The sequence below is a fragment of the Petaurus breviceps genome, unplaced genomic scaffold (assembly GCF_028583685.1).
Source record: "Petaurus breviceps papuanus isolate PSGF00001 unplaced genomic scaffold, PetGlider_PUasm1.0 175, whole genome shotgun sequence".
NCBI classification, from domain to species: domain Eukaryota; kingdom Metazoa; phylum Chordata; class Mammalia; order Diprotodontia; family Petauridae; genus Petaurus; species Petaurus breviceps.
In genome coordinates, this window is record NW_027185764.1 from 38,480,071 (window position 1) to 38,507,528 (window position 27,458).

Genomic DNA, 27,458 nt, shown 5'->3' on the forward strand with positions numbered 1-27,458 from the left:
AGAAATGCAAGTTCTTTTCTGAGTATTGTGGATAGATAAATGTTTTTAATAGTATTGCTTCTACTAAAAGCTATTACAGAGTAGGTCAGGAACACATTTATGGATTCTAGGGATGCTTTGTATTGTAAATTCTTTGACTGGGATAATAGTTACTCTAGTCAAAATTAAAAAAAATTCAACAGTGAAGTACAAGACAAAGGTCAATGAAACTTCTCATATATCTTAGAAACATTTAAATGAAAATAAAATTTAAATGCAGTCTATTCTGATTTTGAAGAGGCTTTGGTTCAGCTACCAAATGTCAATTTCTTGACACAGTCTCCTATGAAAGAAAACTTGGAATGTGTCTTCTTAAACAACAACCCTATTTTTAGTGATGGAGTCACTCTCAGTAACAGTGTCTGCGTGGCTCTGATAACCAGTTACTGTATTTGGAGGGAGTCCTAAGCTTTCCTTGTATACCTTCCCTATATCTGTAACAGCATATCTGTTTCTATACGTATTAGTCTGTATTGCTATCTTATTACTTTTAATTTTAACATTAACAACAGATCCACACACATTATCTCTGAAGTCATTAAAGGATTCGCCAATAAGGCACAGCAGTGTCTCTAGTCAAAAGTTATCAAAGTCACTTCCTTCGTCTCTGCTATTTGCTTAATACAATTAGCCATCATCCTCTTTTTTTTCCATCTTCCTGCATAGGCTCTATCCCATACTTAAAAAGTAAGTAGTCATAGCCAGGCATTAAATTACTAGATAGCTGGATATGGTTGAATAAAACCCAGGCATCCTAAACAGTATCAAATTTAGAGATCAGATGAAGGTTTATTTGACAAGTTTTGTGCTTATTTTAAAAAAAAGAGTGCTCTTCTGTTCTGTAGTGGATATTTAAAGTGTGTTAAGTTGGCAAGCTCCTGATCCATTTCAGCTTTTTTTCTTCTTCTACAGGTGGAGGTTTAGGAGTGGTAGTGGTTTCCAGTTTCACAGTCACCATCTTAGATCTGATTCTTTCTAATCATGACAAAGTTCTTAGAAGTTATGAGTATCATCTTTCCATAAAAAAGGTAAACAGTAATGTAATCAGTAAAATGTAATCTTGTTAAATCTCCTGTGATTTCTCTTTTATTTTTATCTGGTTATGCTTCTCTTCAATCTTGTGTTCGACTATTAAATTTCCTATTCAGCCCTGGTTTTTTCAGCAGTAATACTTGAAAATCATATATTTCATTAAGCATTTATTATTTCCCCTGAAGGATAATACAAGTGGAAGAAGTTGAAGTTATCTATAGTCATTTTAAAATGCTCTAAATCACTATTGGTTAGAGAAATGAACATATTTGAGAAATGAGACCTATATCAGAGAAACTTGATGTATTTCTTTTTATATTCATCATTGTCTATGGTACCTTTATAGTAAAATATAATTTATTTGATTATCTCTTTTAGTTAGGTCTACTTTTGCTTCTGCTTTGTCTGAGATCATGATGGCTACTCCTACCTTTTTTACTCCAGCTAAAGTATACGATATTCTGCTCCAGTCCCTTGTTTAACTCTTTGTCTGTGGTTTGTTGTTGTTGTTGTTTTCTGTTTCAAGTGTGTCTCTTGTAAACAACATATTGTTGGAGTCTGGTTTCTAATAAATTTTGCCATACACTTTCATTGTCTGGATTAGTTCATGCCATTTATATGCATAGTTATGAATATTAATTGTGTATTTTTCCTCCATCCTATTTTCTTCTATCTATCTTCCTCTCTCTCTTTACCGTCTTCCTTTACAAATGCCAGAAAAGGAATATCAAAAAGGTTCTAAGTACCAAATCCCTTAATCTGCCATGGTTTCAACATCTCCCCTTTTTTCATCCCCTTTTCCTCTTACTTTACTCTTGAGCAGCATAGATTTCTATACACAACTGAGTGTGTATATGGTTCTTCTCTCTTTGAAATAATTTAAATAAAAGTTATATTCATGTTTTTCCTGTCTCTCCCTCCCTGCGAGATTCAATGTTGCCCTCCACTGCAAAACTTCTTCCTTCCATACCTCTATTATGTGAAATAGTTTTTCTCATTCTTTCTCTACTTTCACCTATCTCTCAGTGCATCTGTATTTCCTACCATTTATTTATGTATGTTTCTGTGTGTATGGTATCATGTGTATTTATTTTATTTTTAATTTATGGATTAAAACAGATGTTTGTATAACAATAATAAAAAAAGTATGCTTCTACATGAAACTGCAAATCTATTGTGTATAACTTGCTACTCCTTTTAAACATATAATAAACTTATACAAATCCCCCCTTTTTATTCTTCTCTTGTGTCTTGTATTTGAATATTAAATTTTAAATTCAACTTTGGTGTTTTCATTCTCTCTCTGTCTCTCTGTCTGTCTCTCTCTCTATCTCTCTCTTTTCTCTCTCTTTCTCTCTCTCTCTCTTTGTGTGTGTCTCTGTCTCTGTCTCTCTGTCTCTCTCATTTACTCTCCTAACAATTCTTGTAAACCTTATTTTCCATTTTCATTTTTTGATGCTTTGCTTTTAGCTCTTTTTCTGCTGCTGTCTTATTTTAATTTTGTATCTTGAATTTCCCTTTCACCATTCTAGTGTTTAATGGTCTAGTTCTTTTGTTTTTTTTTTTTGTTTTGCTTTAATTTGTTTACTCACAGTTGTAGCTTTTTTTATTGACTTTGAACTTTATGTGAAACTTCAGATCTACTCACATGGGGAGGGGAGCAGTTCACAGTCAGATATTTTCTTGCTAATATTTTCATTGCTTCTTCGCCTCTGTAAGTTTTCAGTAATTCTGAGGTTGTGTGATCCTGAGAGAGGGATGGTCATTGTTCTCCTTGTCCGTGTTCTGATCTTTACCAAAAAGAGATCTGTAAAGCCAATCACAAGCAGTTTTCCTGAGGATTACTACTGTGAATAACTTTAAGACTAATCTCACAGTATAGTGAACTCTCTATTTATTCAGTAATAAACTAGAGCAAAACACTCAAGAAACTAAAGCATACAATCCTTAATATATGTAAATAATATAGCATAACAACTTATTACTAAGGTACCCACATAGTCTTAAACAAAATACATCTTTCAGTAAGTCACAATTTATCAATCAATATTGAGTACTCATGTAAAGTTTTATTTCATTTTGACTGGAGACTGGCTTCAAATCATCCTTAAGCATTCAATCATCCCTAAAGGGTAGCAGAGAGTACAAACACCATCCACCCCTAGATCACAGTAAGTTACAATATCATCAGTCAATACTGAGCACCCAAGTAAATTCTTGTTTCATCTTAACCTGAGGCTTATATCTGAAATCCATGTCTCCTCTTCCACTGTCTGTCTGAACCCAGTTCTTGCCTGGATTCACAGATAGGTAGCTTTCTGCTTGGATTCTGTATCTCAGCTTATCTCAGCTTACTGCTCCACTCCAACCTCTTTGAAGTTCCTGTTTCTAGGAAGACAAAGCTTAACAGAGCTACAACAATATTTACACACATTGCTGGCACTATCATCTCAATATGCTTTCTGTCTGACAAAATAACACAACTCAACAGACAAGGCTTCTGTCTGAGAAATCAAACACACATCAACAGTAAAGTCCCTAGGACTTATTTAAATAGCAGTAAAGTCATCTTTCAGGGCTTCTTTAGCAGTAGTAAAGTACCAGGGTTTTTATAAAAGAAACAAAGTCCTCTTTCAGGATTTTGGTCTAAAAACAAGAGACAGGATGCTTTTGTCTGACATTTTATCTGACCAATAGACAGTGCTACAGAGTGCTGAAATCACATTCTCCCTCTCAGCACTGCTGGATGCCAGATTGTGCACCAGCTTCGCTCAGCTTTGTTCCTTGTTCCACTCTTCCTGTTCTGCTCTTTTGGCAAGCTCCTCCCATCGTGGGATCCATGTGATGACATTAAGCTTTTTAAGGGCAGGGAAAGTTTCCAAACTCCCTTAGGACTACTAACAGCAACACAATGCGTACTGTTTCCAACAAAGACCAGATATAATCAAAGGTGAGACTCAAAGGCACCTGAATAGCTAAAGCAAGCAGAAAAGTACTACTTTGTTTTCCATTCCAAGGTCCCATCTCCTGTGCCACCAAAAATTCTTGTGCCCCTCTCTGTCTTAGAATTGCAAAGCAGAATGAAATCTCAGTACCAACACAGGGCCTCCTGTAATCCTTTTCTGACCACTTGTCCAAACCTTTTACCACCTCTGTGCTAAGATAGCACAAAGCTCTTGCTCCTAATACTGCAGCCACCTACAAGGCTGACTGTTGGTGTTGATACTGTTTATACCCCTTGCCAACACCCACCCCAGTGTTACAGGCCTCTATTTCCAGTCTCCTAAGTTATCTTAGTTTTGAAAAATATTTCATCCAAAAATTTTGTTTGCGATACAGCTACAGAATTTGATATGATATGCTATTTCATGGTTGTTTGGAAAGGTATGTTGAAAGATTAGCTGAGGTGTGCATCTAATCTGCCATCTTTGCCCTTCTCTCTTTATCAATTCTTGCCAGAACTGGAAAAGTTGTATGTCTTAATTCAAAGGGTATACATGAGGTTCACTAAAAGAGTTTTTGTGATTTTAAGATGTTCCTATGTGATTTGAAAGAGAAACTGCACAGAAAATAATTACTACATTCTTTGTGATCTATATAAGCAGGTCTTCTTTTCCTTAGAATTTCCTTTAACATTTTTTATATATTAGAAATAATTTTTAAAGGTGGCAACTTGAATTAATTTTTTCCGTTAGTTTTTCTTCCCATCTTTCTTCTCCTTCTTTCCTCACTTTCTCTTTCTCCTTCCCTTCTTACTAAGGTTCTTTCTTTTTCTACTCCTTTCAAATCTAACAATCACAGCTTGACATTTCTAAAGGTTCAGATTTTCTTTTTGTTCTGAGCAGAAACTACATAAAATATCACCTATCTCACCACTTGCATGTTCTTATAATCATATTCCTTTGGAAAAATAGCTGAAATTTCACAGAAGGACCTCCACAGGCTTCATTTGTACAAGGAACATGTTATGAATACAAATTAGTTTGAATCATTACCCTTTGTTCTGCTGCTCCATAAAATAAGTAGCAATGTCATGTAAACATTGGAATATAGTCTCTCTTTAAAAAATCTCACACTTAAAGAAACTCTTTTTTCTTACTAATTATTTTGCATGCTTTCACTGAAATAGCCAAAGGTACCAAATTCATAAATTTAAATAGTATTTCCAGATCTGCTACTAAAGTTTATGTTTCAGCTCCACTTAAAATAAAATCAATTAGAAGGAACAGTGCTTAATTCTTATGAATTAAATTGCCTTTGGACACACTTATTCCTGATGATTGGGTGGTATAATATAATGTGTATAATGCTATACCACTTATTGCTGCTTTTAACATTTCAGATAAATGGGGGAAAGTTCCTTTTAAGTTTCATTATGATTGTGATTTCAAAAACCATTTGAAATGTCAGTAAAACCTTTAAGGAGGAGAATAAAAAATATCATTAGGATTCATATGAGCTCACTACTTTTCTTTTCCCAAAGGAGACAAATAATAAATTTTAGCTAGTATTTTATTTAGGAATTTTGCATTCAAATTATTTAATGAAATTGATTTTTAATTTACTTTCTCTCTTTTTATTCTTCCTCCTTTAAGTATTATTATCATATTTCTTTCATAAAAGAAGTTGATAGTATCCCTTCTTAGGGTGTTATTCTAAATGATTAATTTAATATTGTTATTTTCATTTATGGCCTGTTCAATGACTTTTCCTAAAATAGGTCTATTAAGATATTCTATTTCCTCCCCTGCTAATCTAGGAAATTTTTATATTTGTTAGTATTCTTCCATTTTACTTAAGTTGTTAAATTTGTCATATATTTGGAGAAAATAACTTCCCATGATTTCTTTAATTTCATTTTTGTTAGTGGTATTTTATTAATTTTATTAATAATTATCAATTTATTAATTTTATTAAGTTCACTTTCAATTTTTTGGATTTCCAATTTAATTTGGGGATTTTTACTTTCTGTTTCTAGTTTTTTAAATTACTTACCAAATTCATTAGTCTGCTCTTTATTATATTGATATAAGCATTTAGAGATATAAATATTCCTTTGATCACTGGTTTTGCTGTATCACATTTGTTTCATCATTTTCTTTAATGAAAATGTTTCTATGATCTGTTATTTAATCCATTCATTATGTAAGATTAGGTTCTTTAATCTCAATTTTTTTTAAATTTATATTTCCAAGGACCCTTATGAATATAATTTTATTGCATTGTGATATCAAAAATATGCTTTTAATTTTTCTGCTTTTCTGCTTTAAACTATAATTTTTATGCTAATATCATTCTTTATAAAATACCATGAACCACTGGCAAAATCGTATATTACTTTCTATTATCATTCAGCACTCTCCAGATACCCATCTTATATAGCTTATCTGAAATTCTATTTACTTTCTTTATTTCTTAATTTATTTTTTTCTGTGCGGATTTATCTAGTTCTGACAGATTAAAGTTCTATGCTATTGTAGTACTATTATCTATCTCTGAACATAAATGATTTAAGTTTTCTTTACAAATTTAGATGCTATACTATTTGGTACATATAGATTCAGTATTGATATTGCTTCATTCTTAATCTATTTTTAATAAAACTTCAATAGGTAGGATTTAAATCTGGAAATTGAATAAGTTATCAACGATATCCCTAAGAGAAATTCTCTAGGGTCAGATGGATTTACAAGTAAATTCAACCAAACAATTAACTTCAATACTATATAAACTATTTGGGGAAATGGGTGAAGAAGGAATCCTATTAACTTGTTTTTACAACACAAATTTTGTGCTAATACTTAAACTGGAAAGAACCAAAATGGAGGGAAACAATTAGAGACCAAGTTCCCTACTAAATGCATATGGAAAATTTTGAATAAAATGCTTTATATAAAATTCTATCAATGATGTTACAGCAATTTATCATGAGGATAACACACTGTGATCACATGTGATTTATATCAGGAATGAAGGGCTGGTTAGGGAAGCTAATAGGATCATTGACTATATCAATAACAAAACCAGGAGAAGTCATAGGATTATCAAAGTAAATGCAGAAAAACCTTTTGACAAAATACTAAACCAATTCCTATAAAAAACACTAGAGAGCATAGGAATCAATGGAGTTTCCCTTAAAATGATAAGTACCATCTATCTAAAACCACCAACAAGCATATGTAACACAGATAAGTTAGAAGCATTTCAATAACATTGGGAGGAAACAAGGATTTTCACCTCTATTATTCAATATTGTACTAGAAATATAAGCTTTAGCAATGACAAGAAAAAGAAAAAGAAGGAATTAGAACAGGCAAAAAAAGAAACAAAGCTATCACTCTCCATAGATGATATGATGGTATACTCACAGAATCAAATAAGATTCTGTTTGAAATAATTAACAACTTTAGCAAAGTTTTAGGATATAAAATAAAGCCAAATAAATCACTGGTATTTCTATATGTTACTAACAAAGCACAACAATAAGAAATAGAAAGATAAATTCCATTTAAAGTCACTGCAGACATCATAAAATATGTGGGAGTAGACCTGCCAAGCCAAACCCAGAAATCATATGAACAGAATTACAAAACCCACAAATAAAATCGTATCTAAATAACAGGGAAAATATCATTTGATCATAAGTAAGCAAAGTTAAAACAACAAAACGAAAAATTTTACCCAAGTTAACTGATTTATTCATTGCCACACCAATGAAACTACCAAAACTTATTTTATAGAGCTAGAAAAATAATAACAAAATTCATATGAAAGAACAAAAGATCCAGAATATCAGGGGAATTAATAAAAAGAAATGTAAGGAAAGGTAACCTCATCATACCAGATCTTAAATTGTATTATAAAGCAACAATCATAAAAACTACCTTGTACTAGCTGAGAAATTGAGTGCCTAATTAGTGGAATCGATTATAAGTGCAAGACACAGTAGTCAATGACTATAGTAATCTACTGATAAATCCAAAGACTTCACCTTCTGGAATAAGAACACACTATTTAACAAATAGTACTGGGAAAACTGGAAAACCTTATGGCAGAAAATGGGCATAGAACAATATTTTAGAACATATACTAAGATAAAGTCAAAATGGGTGCACAATTTAGACATAAAGGCTGGTGCCCTAAGCAAAGTAAGAGAGCAAGGAATAGTTATTCATCAGATGTGTGGAGAATGGAAGAATTTATGGCAAAATTAGAGATAGAGAATATTATGAAATTCAAACTAGATGATTTTGATTACATTAAACTGAAAAGGTTTGGCACAAGCCAAGCCAATGCAATGAAGGTTTGAGGGGAAGCAAAAAGTTGGGAAACAACTTTTACCACCATTGTCTTTTTATTATAAAGGACTCATTTATTTTTTAATAAAATTTTATGTTTATTTTTACTTTTCATTATTTATTCCCACAAAACTTATAGTTAGAAATATTCTCCCCATCTTTTCCCTACCCAACACCCCAAAACAATGATCCCACTGTATACCCTCTCCCCCAAACTGCTCTCTCATGTCCTCCCCCATCCTCCCTCCAACTTTCCAGTAGGGCAAGATGGATCTCCATACACCAGTGCCTACATATCTTATTTCCCAATTGCATTTTAAAAATAATAATTACATATATATATAATCTTTAATTTTGCAATTTTGAATTCCAGATTCTTTCCCTTCCTCCCTTGTCACCCAACCTTACAGGGAAGATAAGCAATTCAGTATAGGTTGTACACATGTAGTTATGCAAAACATTTAAATAGTGGATATATTGTAAAAGACTAATTATATTTTCCACCATCGTAGCCTGCCCCCCACTTGTTCTTTTGTCTACTTTGACCCTGTCCATTTTCAACAGTGTGTGCTTCTAATTACCCTCCTTCCGAACCTGCCCTCTCTGCCATCATTCCCCTCTCATCCCCTTAAACTATACTCTCCTGTAGGGCAAGATACCCAATTTAGTGCATATGTCATTACCTCCCTAAGCCAAATTCAATAAGAGGAAGGTTGACCCATTCCCTTTTGCTTTCCTGTTCTTCCCCTCCATTGCAGCAATTATCCCTTGCCTCTTCTGTATGAGATAATTTAACCATTTCTGTCTCTCCCCATCTCCTCTCATTATATTCCTCTTACCTGTCTATTTCACCTTTTAAATACCATTCATTCATATTCAATTGATCCTGTTCTTTATGTCCATATGTACGCATAAATATGAATATATATATATATATATATATTCATGAAGAATGCTTGAAAGTCCTCTATTTCATTGAATGATCATATTTTCCCATGAAATATGATACTCAGTTTTGCTAGGTAGGTGATTCTTGCTTTTAATCCTAGCTCCTTTGACCTCCAGAGTATCATATTCCAAGCCCTTTGATATCTTAATTTAGAAGCTGCTAGATCTTGTGTTATCCTGACTGTGTTTCCACAATATTCAAATTGTTTCTTCTTGGCTGCTTGTAATATTTTCTTCTTGAACTGGGAAATCCGGAACTTTGCTATAATATTCCTAGGAGTTTTCTTTCAGGGATCTTTTTCAAGAGTTGATCAGTGAATTCTTTCAACTTCTATTTTCCCATCTGGTTCTAAAATATCAGGGCAATTTTCCTTGAGAATTTCTTGAAGGATGATTTCTAGGTTCTTTGTTTTTGTTTTTGTTTTTTTTGTTTTTATTGTGGCTTTCAGGTAGTCCAATAATTTTAAATTATCTCAACTGTATCTATTTTCCAGGTCAGTTGTTTTTTTCAATGATATATTTCACATTGCCTTCTATTTTTTCATTTGTTTAGATTTCTTTAAAAGTATCCTGATTTCTCATAACATCATTAGTTTCCTTTTTCTCCAATCTAATTCCTCATTGGCTTTTTAAGCCTCTTTTGCCATTTGAGTTAGTCTATTTTTAAGGTGTTATTTTCTTCAGTCAGGTTATTGACTCTCATTTTATAATTTTTTTTTGCATCATTCTCATTTCTCTTCCTAATTTTTCCTCCACTTCTCTCACTTGATTTTCAGAATCCTTCTTGAGCTTCTCCATAGCTTCTAACCAATATGTATTTTTCTTAGAAGATTTTGGTGCAGGAGTTCTGACTTCGTTGTCTTCCTTCCATTCCATACTTCGTTCCTTTTTGTCCCCAAAATAGAATCTAAAGTTGGATTGCTGTGCTCACTTTGCCCTCCTTGCTTGCTCATATTGCCACTCAATTACTTGACTTTTGATCTCTTTGCCACCGTAGAACTCTGCTTCCAGAGGGAAGAGGTTTGTCTCAAATTGCTTCTGTTTTTGCAGGTGCCAGAGCAGGAGGGTGCCATCTCTGCAGCCCCCACAAACTCTGGCTCATTGTCACACACCTCAGAACCACCACCCAAGAATCTAGATATAGGCAGGTAAAAGCAAAAGCAATTACCCTCTGAATGGTTGCTTGGGCACCCCACAATCTACAGACCAGGAGCTCTGAAGAAGTCATGTGGGGGCAACTGCAAGGCTGCCACACCTCCACTGCTTCTAGCTCTAGGTATGGGGGCTGTGCCTGTTCCTTCATAACCCCCTCCCAGTTCCAAAAGAGTTCTACACTGACCTCTCACATTTTCTTTGTCATTTTTGGGTTGATAGCTGTGGAAACTGCCAATGCTGTTGGTGATCCACTCTCTGGAAGTTTGCTGCAACAGCTGGTCAGGGCCACCCTTGGGCTAAAACTGCAGGCTCACGTGTGACTAGGCTCAGCTCCCAGGGCACCATGATGAATTCTTCCTTTATGCCTGCTCGTATTACTTCAGTAGGAGATTTGTTTCTCTCTGTCCTTTTTGGGGTTCTGTAGCTCTAAAATTTGTTTAGTCATATTTTATAAGTATTTGAGGTGGTCATGGAGTTTTCCTGCTTCTATGCTGCCATCTTGACTCTGTCCCCTAAAGACCTCCTTTATAAAATATATTGGGAACTGAGTCAAAATTATAAGAATAGGCCCTCATCCTCAGTCTTGGTTTCCACCTCCACTCCCCTCCTACTGTCCAGTGCCATGAGTGGCAGTGAAACAAGGCCCGGCAGGTTCCCAGGCCCTGTCCTGCCCCTCCAGGCCTGACCCACCTCTGCTATGGCCTGTTCCCAGCACCAGTGCCAGCTTCTGCCCCACAAGACAGCAAGGCCAGTCCCGTTGGATCCCCAGGCCCTGGCACTGGCCAGGGTGATATGTCTGACTGTCAGGCCTTGGTCCCAGTGCCACCAGCTGGGAGCACTGACCCCTGAAGGTGCCATGTCAAACGGAGTCTATATGTTACCTGATCCTGCCAGTGGAGAGGTGAAGCCTGTTGTGTCTAGTGTGCCTCTGGTGGGCTTCCTTATGCAACTTGAAGACTACACAACCTTTATTCCAGTTGCTGTTACAAGTAACTACATGAACTATGCTTGTTTTGAAGCCTCTGATCCCAGAATTGTCCAGCTCATCTCTCTTGCATCCCAAAAGTTAATCTCTGACATTTCTGATGTTGTTTACAGCACTGCAAGATGAAGGGCATTGCCTCAGGTAGCTCCAAGCACAAGAGCAAAGACCAAAATTATACCCTGACCATGAAAGACCTGATCCCTGAACTCAGCAAGTATGGAATTAATGTTAAGAAGCTACATTATTTCACCTAAGCTCACCCTTTCTCCAGCTGACCAGTGTGTGTGTATGTGTGTGCGCGCATGTGCGTGTGTGTGTGTGTACACACTTGTCTTATTTCTTCCTTCCCACCCACCCCCAAACCAGTCTATTTTCATAATAAACATTTATTGCAACTGAAAAAAAATATAAGAATATAAGTCATTCCCCGATGGACAAATACCCAAAGGTTATAATCAAGCAGTTTCAGATGGAGAAATTGAAGTTATCTAAAGTCTTATGAAAAATATTTTCCAAATCACTATTTATTAGAGATATAAAAATCAAAACAACTCCAAGGTACCATATCACACCTATCAGAGAGGCTAGTGTCACAAAACAGTTAAAAGGATAAATGTTTGAGAAGATGTAGGAAAATTGGAATGCTAATGAATTCTTGGTTTAGTTGTGAACTGATTCAACATTTCTGAAGAGGAGTTTGAAATTATGCCCAAAGGAGCATAAAACTGTGCATACCCTTGGTGCCAGCAATTATCACTTTTATGTCTATGTCCCAAACAGTTCAAAAAATTGTTAAATTACCTACATATACAAAAATATGTATAATAGTTCTTTTGGGGTGTGAACAAGAATTGGAAATTCAGGGGATGTCCATCAATTGTGAAGTAGCTGAACAAATTGTTGCATATGAGTGCAATGGAATACTACTGCTTCTTAAGGAATGATGAGCAGGAAGACTTCAGGAAACCTGGAAAGACATATATGAACTGATGATGAGTAAAGTGAGCAAAACCAGGAGAACATTGTATGCAGTAACAGCAATATAGTGTGGTGACTAGCTTTGACAGAGTTAGTTCTTTTCAGTAACTCAAGGTTCTAAGAAAACTACCAAAGGTACATGATAGAAAATTCTACAGACATCCAGAAAAAGAACTATGGAATATGAATGCAGCATATTATTTGGTCTCTTTTTTGTTTGTTTGCTTATTTCTTTTTTCTCATGGTTCTTCCCATTGATTCTAATTCGTCTTTACAACATGACTATTGAAAAAATATGTTTAATACAAATGTTTGTGTAAAGGCTATATCAGATTGCATTCTGTCTTAGGGGTGAGGGGATAGGAGGAAGGGGGATAAAATTTGAAACTCAAATTTTTATGGAAGTGAATATAGAAAGCCAAAAATAAATTAATTACTTTCAAGAAAAAGAGGAAATATGAATTGGTCCCAAGACCACAAAAGTTTCTTGAAAGAGGTTAAGAAGGACTATAAAAGTCAACCAAGAGATGAAGAAGAAAGAATTGAGAAAACAAATGTGAGATATGCAAGAAAGAATCAACCACTTGGAAAATTAAAGACAAGTGTTACCTGAAACAAGAAAACAACTACTTAAAAAGTAGAATTGGACAAATGGAAAAGAAGTTAAAAAATATAATTGAATATAGCAATTCTTTACAAATTAAAATTAGGTAATTGGAAGCTAATGACTTTATGAGACAACAAGAATTAGTCAAACAAAATCAAAGTGATGAAAAATGGAAGAATACACAAAATACCGCATTCGAAAAGCCAATTTAGCAGGGAAATAGATCCAAGTGAAATATTTTAAGAATTATTAGTCTACCTGAAAGCCATGATCCAAAATGGAGCTTAGACTGCATCTTTCAAGAAATTATCAAGAAAAAAGTTCCCTGAGGATCTAGGACCAGAAGGTAAAAAAGTCTTTTAAAGATCTCACTGATTATATTCTGAACAAGATTACAAAATGGAAACCTCAGTGAATATTGTAGTCAAATTTCAGAATTAACAGGTCAAGGAGAAAATACTGCAAGCATCCAGAAGGAATGGGAAGAGAAGAGCAAAGGAGTAGGCAGGAAAGGCTAAATCACATCATATTAAGAGGGGTAAGGTCTTATTACAGTAGAGGAAAAGAATTAAGTGGGGAGATTATTGTTTAAAATTTACTCCATTGGATTTGATGTAAAGAGTGAATAACACATATACTCAATTGGGTATAGAACTATAGCTTATCCTATTGGAAATAGGAGGAAAAAGAATAAATAAAAAGGAGGGACTGGATACATACATGGGCAGAAGGGAGGAGAAAAGTAAGAGAAAGAGGAAATGAAGGGGTGATAGAATGGAGGACAGACTGAGGAAGGTGGTGGTCAGAAGCAATATTCTAGTGAGAGGGGAAAGGAAAAAAAGAGAGAGAAAAGCATAAATGGAGAAGAGGGTAATAGAATGGAGAGAAAGACATGGATAGCAATCATAACTGTGAATATGAATGAGATGAAGTTTCCCAAAAAAAGAAGCACATAGCAGAATGGATTAAAAAATAAAATCCTACAATATGTTGCTTACAGGAAACACATTTGAAGCAGAGGAATACACAAAGATTAAAGGTGAAGGGCTAGAGCAGAATATACAATAAAATGGCACAATGAAAAAAAAGAAACAGGTGGCATTCCTGATCTCAGAGAAAGCAAAAGCAAAAATAGGACTAATTAAAAAAAGATAAGGAAAGAGACTTCATCCTACTAAGACATGCAATAGACAATTAATTTAGTAATTACATTACTAAACATATATGCACCAAGTAGTATTGTATCTAAATACTTAGAGGAGAAATTAAGGGAGTTATAAGAAGACACAGACACCAAACTACACTAGTGGGGCACCTCAACCTCCTCCTCCCCAAACTAGATACATCTAACCATAAAATAAATGAGAAAGAAGTTGCAGAGGTGGATAAAATTTTAGAGAAGTTAGATATGGTAGACCTCTGGAGAAAATTGAATGGGAATATAAGGTGATATACCTTTTTCTTAGCAGTACATGGCACCTACACAAAAATTCATCATGTATCAGGGGATAAAAATGTCACAATCTAACACAGAAAGGTAACAATATTTAATGCCTGCCTTCCAAATCATGATGCAATAAAAATATTTTTTTTCATAAAGGACCATAGAAAGACAAACTAAAAATTAACCAAAAAAGTGCATGTTAAACGACAAATCACAGAAGCAATCACTAACTTCTTTCAAGAGAATGATAATAATGGGCAATGTACCAAAACTTATGGGATGCATGTAAAGCTGATCTTAAAGGAAATTTCATATCTCTCAATGATTAAATGAATAAAATAGAGAAAAAAGGACATCAATAAATTGGTCATGAAACAGGAAAAAATGAAAAAAAAATAAAAATCCCAAATTAAATGTCAAACTAGAAATTCTGAAAATAAAGGAGAGATTAATAAAATTGAAAATAAGAAAACTTTTGAGCTAATAGAGAAAACTAAACTGACTTTGTGGGGAAAAAAACAATAAAATAGATAAAACTTTGGTTGATTTGATTTAAAAAAGAAAGAAGAAGAAAACTAAATGATCAGCATCAAAAATGAAAAGGTAGGGGCAGCCAGCTGGCACAGTGAGTAAGAGCACTGATTCCAGGGTTGGGAGACCTGGGATAGGTTCTGGCCTCACATACTTGGCACCCACACAAAAATAACTGGCCATGTAACCTTGAGCAAGTTACTTAACACTGATTTCTTAAAAAAAAATGCAAAGGGTGAATTCACACCTAAAGCAATAATGAGGACATATTTTGCTTACCTATATGTCAATAAATCTGTAAATCTAAGTAAAATGAATGAGTATTTACAAGAAAAGTACATTGCCCAGATTAACAGAAGAAGAAATCAAATACTTACATAAACCCTGTTCAGAAAAAGAAATTGAACAAGCTGTATAGGAGCTCCCTAAGAAAAAATCTCAAAGGACTCAAGGGTTTACAATGAATTCTACATTAAAAAAATAATTCCAATGCTGTATAAACCATTTAGAGAAATAGAAGAAGAAGAAGTTCAGTCAAATTACTTTTATGATACAAATATGGTACTGATATCTAGACTGGAAAGAGCCAAAACAGATAGATAACCTTGCAACACCTTGTACTTAGATCCTGAGCTAATCAGCTGAAAATCTTGGACTTATATGCTGTTTTACAATGATAATGCCTGGAGAATTACTGTGTTGATATTCCATGAAGGTGCCAGTCATCATAGTGAAAGATGACAATATATTGTATGGGTAAGATGTGACAGATTATCAGTGTAAATATTAAAACCACCAAAGATAAGGACTGCCAAATTACCTTACATGGATAGTGTGCTTAAGAAGTGTTGAATTAGCAGAGCCAAGACCAAGGAGTAAAAGCGGGGACTTGTTAAGGTCTTCCCCAAATACCTCCAGAGGAGGTGGTGATGGCAGCAGCAGCAGCACTAGCTGCTGGACATGTCGGTGTCCTTTCCAAAGGAATATAAATTTTGATCACATACTTTGCAAGACATCTTGGATTTGGAGAGCTAGATTTTTTCTCTTGCTACTTATTCTATCATTGTTTTTTTTCCCCTGGAAAACTGGGAAAATTAATTGTCTAACGCAGTTTTCATTTATGATTATTTGAATTATAGCTCTGAAAAACCAGGCCTGGATAAAGCCCTTTGGGATTGAAGTTGAGTTACTTGACTATACCTTTAAACTCAAATCATTCTGACTCTCACAGACTGGCCAATAATAGGTCCCAACTCAAGCCTTGGTTGCTCATTGTTTGGGGTTTTTGGTTCTGAGTGAGTGTGAACAGCAATTGCTTCTCTTCTGACCAGACAGATTGAGGGCCTATGACTCCTAGACTGATTGTTTTGAGAAGGCAAAATACATTACCTTTGGCCTCAATTCTTACCCATCCTTTAATCACTGAATGGGTGTTACCTCGGACAAACTGACTCCTGAGATCTTAGTTGAAAAAGTCCAAGGTCTCCCACTGCATCTGGGATGGTCCTGACCTATGTCTTGCCAGTGGATTCTAAGTAACTCTGAAGGAAAGAGTGAGCTTGATGATTATCCACAGACAACCTCACTTAAATCCAATTCACTTGCAAATCAGGATATCACCCTCCTAATGTCATTTGTCCTCTTTGAGAACAAAGGTCTAACAACAAGAAGACCTTCTCATTCCAAGCTTACTTGAAATTTCTTATTTTTTTAGAGCTTAGGGAAAGTAATCAAAAAGTTTGATTTTAAAGGGGGAGATGCATCCTTTGTCAAAACAGAAATTCTATAAATAGAAGAGGAAAATTAATTTGAATGACACATGCATCATAATGTTAATAATCATCTTACTGGGTTAGAGTAAAAGTTTAATATTCAATACTCTAATGGAACTTCCAGAAAAAAATGTTTTCTGGGCCTCAATTGAATTCAATTCTTATACATTCCTACTATTTACAAACAGCTATGAGTAGTTCTGTAGGTACAAAGATAAAAAAAAAAAAGTAAAGCAGTTCAACCTTTAATGGACTTCTATAAATTCAATGAATTATAAATACAACATATATTCCCAAAGAGAATGGATTACTCTTTATGTATATCAATGCAAGATTCTGAAGTTAAGACATTTTCATTGTTTTTCTAAATCCAGTGCCCAATCCTATCCTTTGTTCAGAGTAAACAAAAGAATATTTGCTAGATTCTGAGTATATGGAAGAGGAGCCATATCCCCTGCAGGGAAGTGGTACATTCAGCCAGTTAGTTTGCAAATTCTTCTCCTTTTCAAGTTTCTAAACTTATTAGAATATGTTTTATTTGAACTAAGAACACTATTTGGATCAGCATTCCAAATTTGTTTTTTCCATTCAAAGAACCTTTGTCACTAGGAAAGAGTTTACCTGGGTTCTAATTGGACTCAATTTTTTATAGGTTGTAAAAGTAATTTGCTTAAATGTTCCTGACCTGTGAGATTAATTATAATTTTGATGCAAAGAAAAGTTTTGAGAGAATTCTTAATAGACCCAGAAAGTTTGTTATAGATTCAACAATTGCTATCAAATGACATTTTTGATGAAGTGATGGGATGCTTGGGATCTATGTTTGTAATATCAGTCTGTCATTTCAGTTTGTAACATCAGTTTGTAAAATCAATTTGTAAAACGAGTCTGTAAAATCACATCCCCCCACAGCCCCAGAGCATTAACTCTGCCCCTTCCCCCTGCCAGCACTCTGCCCAGCAACAACTCATGAACTGCTTATTTCTGCTTCGAACAATAACAAGCTGCACCTATGAATCCTTCACTAAACCATCTATAAACATTTTAGCTTAGGCAAATATTATCTCCCCCTACTATAGTGGCCAGCTGCATCTATGGATCCTTCAATGCACTATCTATAGGTTAACTCTTCAGCCAATTATACACATACTGAGTCTCCATTAGCTTTGGTTCCCAACATCCATCTTATCAAACATGACACTAACGGTGACAGACTAGGCACTTCTCAGTCAGCCTTGACTGCTAGGTGATTTAGTGATGTTTCAAGCCTAAAACCACACCTCCAGGTAGCCCCTCCTTGTGCTATTTCTCAGTGAATTATGGGCAATACATCTGTCCTGCACAGTTGACATTAAAAATGCATTTTCCTTTAAGCACTGACTACTCCTTAACTCCTCCCTAATCCCACCCTTACTCACCTATTTAGCATAATTGACATCTGATTAACTGTCTTGACTACTTAAAACTATACCTGTGACTTCTTTAAGTTTGCAGGTTCCCTAAGAACCCCTACCCGCTATAAAGCATAACAATAAACTTGCAGATACTCTTAAGAACTCTTGCCTACTGTAAAGCATAACAACAAACTTTTACAATCTTGACTCTAAGTTTTCTTGGGCCTGCTGAATTCTTTCCATACAGAATCACAGGGATTCTGGTCATTGATCTTGATCAGAGTTCCTGTCTAACCTATTGCCATCCTCCCCACCCCCATCAAAAGCACAGAAGTATAAATGTATAAGTTTAATTTATCTTGAAATATGTATGAGCTTCATTTTTCTTTAAATCTACTTTACAAGATTTTTTTAAAAAAGAAATGTTGGCATTTTCCAAACTCTAAGCACTCACATGTTTTTTTTCCATTTATGTATATTCTGATTTGACAGCAAGAAAATTGAGAAGTATAAGAAGATATTTGTAGGATAGGAATGTCTTATACACTAGAATGTCTACACCACAATTTACAAATAGAGGAACCTGGAGTCTCCCTGTTCTTTCTCCAAAAGCAGACTGTCATAAGCCCTTTTAGAAATCCCCCCAATACAAGTGCCTCAAAGTCAGCTGAAATAAAGTAACTTTTAGAACTTAAACTATTTAAATGATTTTTTCCTCATTAACTGACAGCTCATTTTTCTGAGTAAACTATGTGAACAGAATTGTTGTTCAATATGCTCAGAAGACATATGTTGATTAAAATGGAAAGCTTTTTAAATGAAGTACTTTTAATTATTTAACAAATATTTAAAGACAGAGCCCAACAGTCATTGTGACTGGTCTGTTCACTTTCCTCATATCCATGTTATCCTATAATGTTTGAGAAAGCATTTGGCTTTAGAATAACCACATGATTATGGTTTATTTGGGAAAAAAAGTATTGGATTTGGAATTCAGGTGATCTGGGTTCAAATGCAAATCTTACATTTACTGATTCTGTGTCCATGGGCAACACATTTTATTTCTGAGACTCAGTTTCCTTATGAATGGTGAGAATACCTACCTCTTAGGGTTATTATAAGGAAAGTGACTTCTGAGCTTCAAATTCCTCCATATGTATGAGATGTTATTGTTAAGAAAACTAAGACATTGTTTAATCTATGCTACAACTTTCTTCTGTGCTATTTAGGCAAGTCATCAGAGTAAAATAATATATATTTCATATCCAAATGTCATATCAACATAGTACTAAAACAATCATAGAAGCAAGACATTTTACAAATGGAAAGAATCTCAAAAATAATCTAACCCAACCATTCAATTTTTAAGATGTGGAAACTAATGTCCAGAAAGTTTAAGGATAAAGTCTAAGATTATACAGGTGAACATTAGTGAAAAAGCTTAGACAAGATACAGGAGGGTCTCATTCTTGGCTCAGAAATCTTTCTTAATTATTCAATCAAAGAGACAGTTATTTCAATGACAGGAAAAATAACAAACGATCTACACAAAATAACACAATTAACTATTTGATCTATTGTTCTTGTTTAGACACAAGTGAAACCTGAAAAAGCTGATTATCGGTCAGATGTATGTTTTACTAGATTATAAAGTCATAGTGAGGGATTGCGCTAAGTTTCCTGTTTTGTCACTTCTTTTCCTATGGCTTAGGGTCACAGCTCTACTTTAGGTGCTTGGAATGTCTTCCTAAAGAGGAAGTAGAATGATGAGCATAATATATTTTGCTCTACCATGGAGGCATTCTTGAAAGAGAATTCTGGTCCTGTCCAACTTCTATCTACCTCGTCACAAATATTACAAACTAACATGAGTCAGTTTTCAGGTATTTGCTGTATGTTTTAAACCCCAGAATGTGATTAGTTTAACTATAAGTAAAAGACTAGTGAAATATAGCTGTTCAAGGAAACATAAGAAAATTAAAAGTATTCCAGGTCTAAGTTACATTAGAGGAATTTTGCTATTTGTGTTAAAACAAAACACAAAAAAAACCCCAAAAACAAAGAAACAAAAAATACTGCTTAATTATGGGAGTTGAGTGAGTCACTGTAATGCCAAGCAAAAGCAACTTCCCAAGGTTCAATATACCAGCATAGGTGCTCCCATTTTATTCAGTGACAAATTAAGAACAGAGAGAATCAACATACAGCATAATTCAAAATACAGTATTTACCATGTGTGATTTAATCAAGTACTACCCCCCCCACATTACATTCATTTAGTCCATCACAAAGCCCTTCTTCTCAAATGGAGATTAGTTTCCAATCATAAGTAAAGTACATTCATTTGTTTAATCACAGAGCACAAAAAGGTAAAAAAATTCCCCACCCTTGGATCACAATTGAATCTACCCCAGAGTTACAACAAACTTAAACACAGCATTTAATACCCAAATGGAGGTCTTTTCTTCATCTTGACAGGAGGCAAGTTCTCAGCAATCTTTGTTCCTGGGGAGACAAAGCTTAGCAAGGCCACAAGATACATTGCCATGGTCTTCATTAATTCATTCTCTGTCTGCAGAACAGTCCTAGGACCCCTCAAAACATTAGCAAAACCCCCTTCCAGGATTTCTGTAAACATACAACAAGAAAATCCTTCTTCAGGGCTTCTGAACCATCAGCAAGGTTCCAAGACATCTGCAACAATAGAACTGTCCTTCACCAGTGGACAGAACTGGCAACACAACATCAAAACAGACAAAGTATCAGCATAACAGCCATGTCTCTTCAGTCCTTGGCAGTTCTGAGTGGCAGCTCTCAAAAGTCCTGGGCAATTCAAATTGGCTCTCATTAATCCTCTCTGTCTCTCTCTGCCTCCAAGATGCTGCTTCCAAAAAATTCTTCTGCCTCTCTCTTTTCTTGTGTCTCTCTAAATTTACGTCACCAGCTACTCCCACTTCAGCCCTCTCTTTTCACGTCAACAAGTCCATCCCACAAGTGGGATTCACAAGCTCTGGATTTTAACACAATCAATTTGAACACCAAGCCAATACAGGGGGGATCTTTATATTCCATTACTATTACAGTCACACTGAATTATCAGTTCTGGAGCAGGTTCAGTTCCTTTTCTTTTTAATTATAAATCTAGTTCAAATTCTGTCTTATGTAAGAAAACTTTATTTAGTTGTGGGAATTATGAAGAAATCTTATTGCAGTGTTTAATACTAGCCCTGCATGGTTTAGAAGCTAGGCAACCTCTACCTTCCACTTAGTGACCCTTAACTAAGGACCTAGCTTATGCTGAGCAGAAAGCCAATCAGATCCAAAGAATGATACAAGTTTTCTCAGAATTAATCATCTCTAGTTACCCATATGTCTCATCTGAAAACTGGCCCCACACTGGTCAGTCAGTTATTTTTTCCACGTTTCTTTGATTTCCAGAGATTTATGGAAAGTGAGAAATCTTTTTTTTTTTCTGAATTCAGGTAATTGCACTTGCTAACTCTCCTTCCACATTGGAGAACACCTAATCCTTCATCCAGTCAGATTACTTAATGCTTTTTTAATTAATTGGCCTTATTGGAACATTTGTTATTAAAGTATAAAAGTCTAATCCTCCCAGTATTCAGGGTCCAACTGTCAATTTTTTAGGCAGCTGGTAAGCAATGCTTAATAAATTGATGAACTCAGATTATCGAATCTTTGTATCCTTAGGCATTCCATCTTTCATCTGCCATGCATTCCCTTCTTCAATCCATCCTGTATTCAGCCACTAAATTACTTTCCCAAAGCACAGATCTGTCCATGTCCCCCTCTCTACTTAAAAAACCCCAAAGTGTATTACCTTCAGGACAAAGTACCAGATATTGTGTTTGACATTCAAAATCTTTCATAACATAGTCCCATCTTATCTTTCCTGACTTCTGATACTTTATTCCCTGCCAAATTATCTTTGGTCTAGTGATATCATCTCTCTAGTTATCCTAAAAACAGGATACTTGATCTCTAGCTCCAGTTATTTTTGTGTGACTGTACCCAAATCTGGAATTCAACCCCTCTTCAACTCTACCTACTGATTTCCCTGGCTTCTTTTTAGAGTTTACTGAACACCACCTTTGAAAAAAAACCTTTCCCAATCACTTTTAATACTGATGTCTTCCTTTTATTATTTCCTTTTTATCTTGTATAGAGCTTACTTTGTTTACATTTGTGTACCTGCTCTATAAACCATGAAATTGTAACTCCAGGAGGAATAGGAGCTACCTTTTGCTTATTTTCCTATCCACAGGTGTTAGCAAAGGGTTTAGCATATAAATAAGTGTTTTACAATTTTTTATGGACAACTTGATTGAAAAATCTAGAGAGGCCAAAATTTATCTTTTAAGTTTTCGTTTAGGAGAGTTAAGGGGTCTTTCATAAAAATAAATCTGAAATGTAACAGTGAAAAAGAAGTTTTTTTAATGTCACATGACCACCATCATTTCCAACAAGAAACACAGAGTCCTAATAAAATTGTCTCTGAAATACAATACCCCTCAGAGCTGTCCTTTTATGTGCCCTCTGACCTTAAGTGTCAACATACCAGCATCCACTGGAAGCAAGTTTATTTATAAAAAAAGAGAATCAGAGCTATGTTTACAAAGTATCATCTGTAGTGGGGGAATAGCAAAAACAAGAGGTGGTCTTTTTGTTTTGTTTTTCAATTCTATATAAACAGAAGGAAAGAGTCAAGGGGAAAAGAAAAATATGCCATTTAGTCGCTGCCCTCATAGGGTATTAGGAGGCTCAGATGCCTCTTCGAATTATATCACAGTGGTCCTATCTGATTTCCACGAATTTCTATTCTACTTCTGTGTCTCCATGTCTGTTGTTCTAGTTTGTTTTTTGACCTTGTTACACTCCCACCAAAGTCCCTCTTTCACTCAAGTTTCTCAGGCACCAAGATGTCACCCAGAGGGAGAAAACACCTCATGGATTTGAGCCCTGAAAGAGAGGAGATGGGCAAGGCTTATAATTCCCAAGGTGCCTAACTCATAGTTCATATTTGCCCTTAAGATTTTCATCAGGGAGTGGTAAATTTCAAAAAATATTATTTTTGTTGATTTACAACCAGTTTTGTGTAATGTACTAAACCATAGTCAGCAGAAAGAACAAAGTTCCTTTTTGCTAAACTCCACAGAGAAACTCTAGAAGAGACAAAATATCAAGGTTTATTTAATTACATTTCCACCCAAATCTGAGATAAAGTACAGCTTCCAAGGTTGCTAAGGAAATTATAGTGGAACCAGACCAACACAATAGACTACAAATGGTGATAATGAAAGATTCAATCTGCTTCAAAAGCAGGGGGCTACACACAGACATCTGCTCTTACATCTCTTTTTAGTTCAATCATACAATGTGAGAAAACTGAGATTCCCAATTTTCTAGTGCATTAACTTGAGTAATAAACACAAAATAACAACAAAAATGGCATGAAGAGTCAAGATCAATTTCTTTCCATAGCTCCTGAAGTCCTGATTTGCTATAATTTGTTTTTTTTTAATGAAATGAGAAAGGACGCTGGCATCAGGAAAATGAATTATAAGGCATAGACCAGAAAAAGTTTATGAATGATAAGGGAAAATAACTGGTTATTATTTAGGATCTAGAAGTCAATGCTAATCTCTAAATCCTACTTCAATAATAAAGATGTGAAGTCATATTTTAAGTATGAGAGGAATATCATACAGTCCTTAAAAAGATGCTACTTCAGAAACTAAAAGTTTCAAAATAAGAATTTAGAACATTTCACTACAATTATACACAGTGATCACGTAACCTCTAGACACTTAAGTTTCTTCATTTTCAAAATGATACTAGTATCTTTGCCCTATTACATAGGTTTTGAAGCCTACTGAAATAGTGTTTGCTAAATGTTTTAAGCTACATTTATATGCAAAATACTACACATCATGAAACACCAATTTCTATATGTTTTTTTTCTCTCTAAATCTTTCCTTAATTGACTGCCACAGGCCAAAAGCACATCCTACTAGAAAGAGTAATTGCTACTAGATGCCTAAAAGATAAATGTATGAAGGGGAATATTAATTACACTGGGATGGTAATTATACCAGATAGATGTCTGCAACATAGGATTCTCAAGAAATAAGACTCTTACAGATATCTCTGTTTCCCACATTTATTAGTTTATTAAATAACTTTGTGTCACAGTAAAATCCTTTTTATTAGCCTGAAGGAGAATGGAAAGTTTTAGCAATTATTTATAAATTGATTCCATTTCAGGACTATAGCTGTTAATGTAATTATGCAAAATTAGCCATAAAATGATGCTTCTGTATAAGAAAAATGAATAAGAAAGACCCAGTCTTCTACAGAGGGTAGGTTAATGATTCCTGATGAGCAAAAAATAATAATAGTTAACATTTACATAGCACTCTAAGGCTTATTTAGTGATATAGGTGTATATACATGTGTGTATGTGTGCATGTGTGTGTGTGTGTGTGCAGTTAGGTGGCACAATGGATAAAGTCATTGGACTGGAGTTAAAAAGATCTGATTTCAAATACAACCTTAGACAATTATTAGCTGTGTAACCCTGGGCAAATCACTTCACCCCATTTGTAAAATGAACTAGAGAAGAAAATAAAATACTCAAGTATCTTTTTCAAGAAAAACCAAATGGAGTCATGAATGGAGACACAACTGAAAATGATTAAAAAAACGTGTCATAATAGTAGCTAACATTTGCATATTACTCTAAGGCTTATAAAGTAATATACATAGTGTGCACATCTATCTATCTGTCTATCATAAAGGGATGTGTGCACACACATGTGTGTTCATACACACACTTATATATATGCCCACATATAAGTGCATAGCAATGCACAATGTAGCATATGTGCATGCATTTATACTGTGTTTCATGCATGGGTATGAACATTCCATGTATATTCACATGCATTATACATGTATGTGGGAATAATTATGTAGACACACATTTACACATATGTATAGATGCAAAGTAGATACATATATATATATTCACCACCTCTACATGATGTGTGTGCAAACAAGAAAGGAGAGAGAGAGAAGAGAGAGAGGGAGAGGGAGGGAGAAAGAGAGAGAGAGAGAGAGAGAGAGAGAGAGAGAGAGAGAGAGAGAGCGCACAAGATGATAGGGTAACTGTGGTTACAGAGTGACCTATTTTATTTAAATTACTTTATATTCACCTTGTTAACTCTATGTAGAAAGACTAGCCCTGAGAAAGAGTGTGTTTGTATGTTTATTAATAATTACTATATTTAGATATATAAAATATGTTGAAAATTTGTATAAAGCATATCAATGCACTTAACCTGAAAGTACTATTCTAATTCAAATTCCTTTTGTTATTCCTACATTATTGCCCATTAGTGAAGACTGCTCAATTTGTTTGGAGCCTATTTAGAAGTCTGAAGAACTATCACATGATGCAATTATTGTTTATGAATACTTCTGGATGTACAAGAGTTCTGGAGAATGAAGTGTCATGCTGTATTGTAGCATTAGTTGCCTTTTACAATGACTCAAAATCCTTAGTAGTTTCCAAAAGTCATTGTTAATTTCAAGTTAATTGATCCAAGTTCTCCTTGAAGTCACTGCCTTTCATTTCCACTCCACAGCTGATACTCACCATCAATATCATACCCTGACCCTCAACTTCATATAGTGCTCCAAGATTCATAACTGAATATTCACTCTCCCTGGCCTCAACCTCTTTATCTTATATTTTTCATTTTATTGATAGTTATTGATTTTGTTTCTTACTTTTTCCAGAACAGTCATTTATTTAACATCTCCCTCATCATCCAGTTCATTATCTTCTGTATGATAACATCTCTCCCTTCCAAGGCTGTCTATACTATTAGTGATTTCAGTGCTGTTGAAGTAGCTAGTTTCCCCTTCTCAATTACCATTCTTATTGTCCTAGTGCCTGTATAATTCTATTCTATTAGTCACTTGGTCCCCTACTAGCTCTAGATCACAGAGTTCTGTTGAAGAAAGAAAAATGCAAAAGTGTGTCATAAATCTCATCTGCCACCTTCAAATATGCCCTTGCTAGCACTTAATTCTGTCATTCATTTCTGATTTATTCTCTACTACACTTACTTCTATAGATGCTCCAAAACTTTTTTCCACTTTTCTGAAGACTTTATTCTGATCCTTCATTTTCTTTTTCAGCAGATGGTCTCATATTCTACCTGAAAATCAAGGCCATTTTATATAGTATTTTCAACTACTTTATTTTACCTAATTGTACCTTTCTCTATGGATTCATCCTTTCATTTTCCATTCAAATTACAAAGTTAAATATGGTAGTCCTTTATGAGGCTAAGGCTTTCATCTAGATCCCATTTTATGAGGCAGCTCCAATTATTAGAGAGAGCTCTGGATGTAAAGTCAGGAAACAGTAGATCGAAAATTCAAAACTCACATATACTAGCTGTGTGCAAGCATAAATTTATTAACCTATAAAGTGAAGATAATAATGCTTGTATTCCTAATATAGTTATGAGGAAAGTTTTTGTAAGCCTTAAAACAGTGTGTACTTGAGCCACCATTGTTCTTATTTTCATACCTACAATCAGCATACATTTATTAAATGCTAGAAATGAACTTGGACAGACTTCAAGAAATAGTGGAAGACAGAAGGACCTGGTGTACTATGGTCTATGGGGTCACAAAGAATCAGATACAACTGAATGACTAAACAGCAACAACAAATTGTGCAGGGGGCTATATATGAGAAGAGAGACAAAAACAGTTCCTGCCTTCAGGAAGCTCACAGTCTAAATAATGATTATGCCATCCTTTTCAGTATATTTGGACTCTTCTCCCACTAATTTATTCTTTTTTTTCCTTTTTAAAGTAAAAGGAAATGAAGAAAAATTTCCTTTACCTGGTTCCTTCAAGCTTTTATCTATTTTTTTTCTTTTCACAGCTAAATTTTTTAATTGTCTTTATTCACTGCTTTTTTTCTCTCAACTATTCAGTTCTTAAAACCATGCAATTTTGCTTCCATTTTCACCATTGTACTGAGATTGTTCTCAAAGCCATCATTAACTATTTTCTGACCAAGGACCAGAACTATTTCTTATCCATAATTCACCCTGATCTCACCATGTCATTAATATTTTGACCACCTTTTCAACATGTCTACCCTTGACTTCTGTGTTACGAATAATTGAAGTTTTCTTCATTCAACTCACTATTCCAGTCTTTTTCCCCAG

At 34.7% G+C, this 27,458-nt stretch overlaps 2 pseudogenes; one reads left to right on the top strand and one right to left on the bottom strand.

Annotated features, from left to right (window-relative positions):
- The window catches only part of LOC138159098 (eukaryotic translation initiation factor 4E pseudogene), a 45,327-nt pseudogene continuing 17,869 nt past the window's right edge, over positions 1-27,458 (bottom strand).
- LOC138159185 (transcription initiation factor TFIID subunit 10-like) lies at positions 8,177-11,711 on the top strand (annotated as a pseudogene).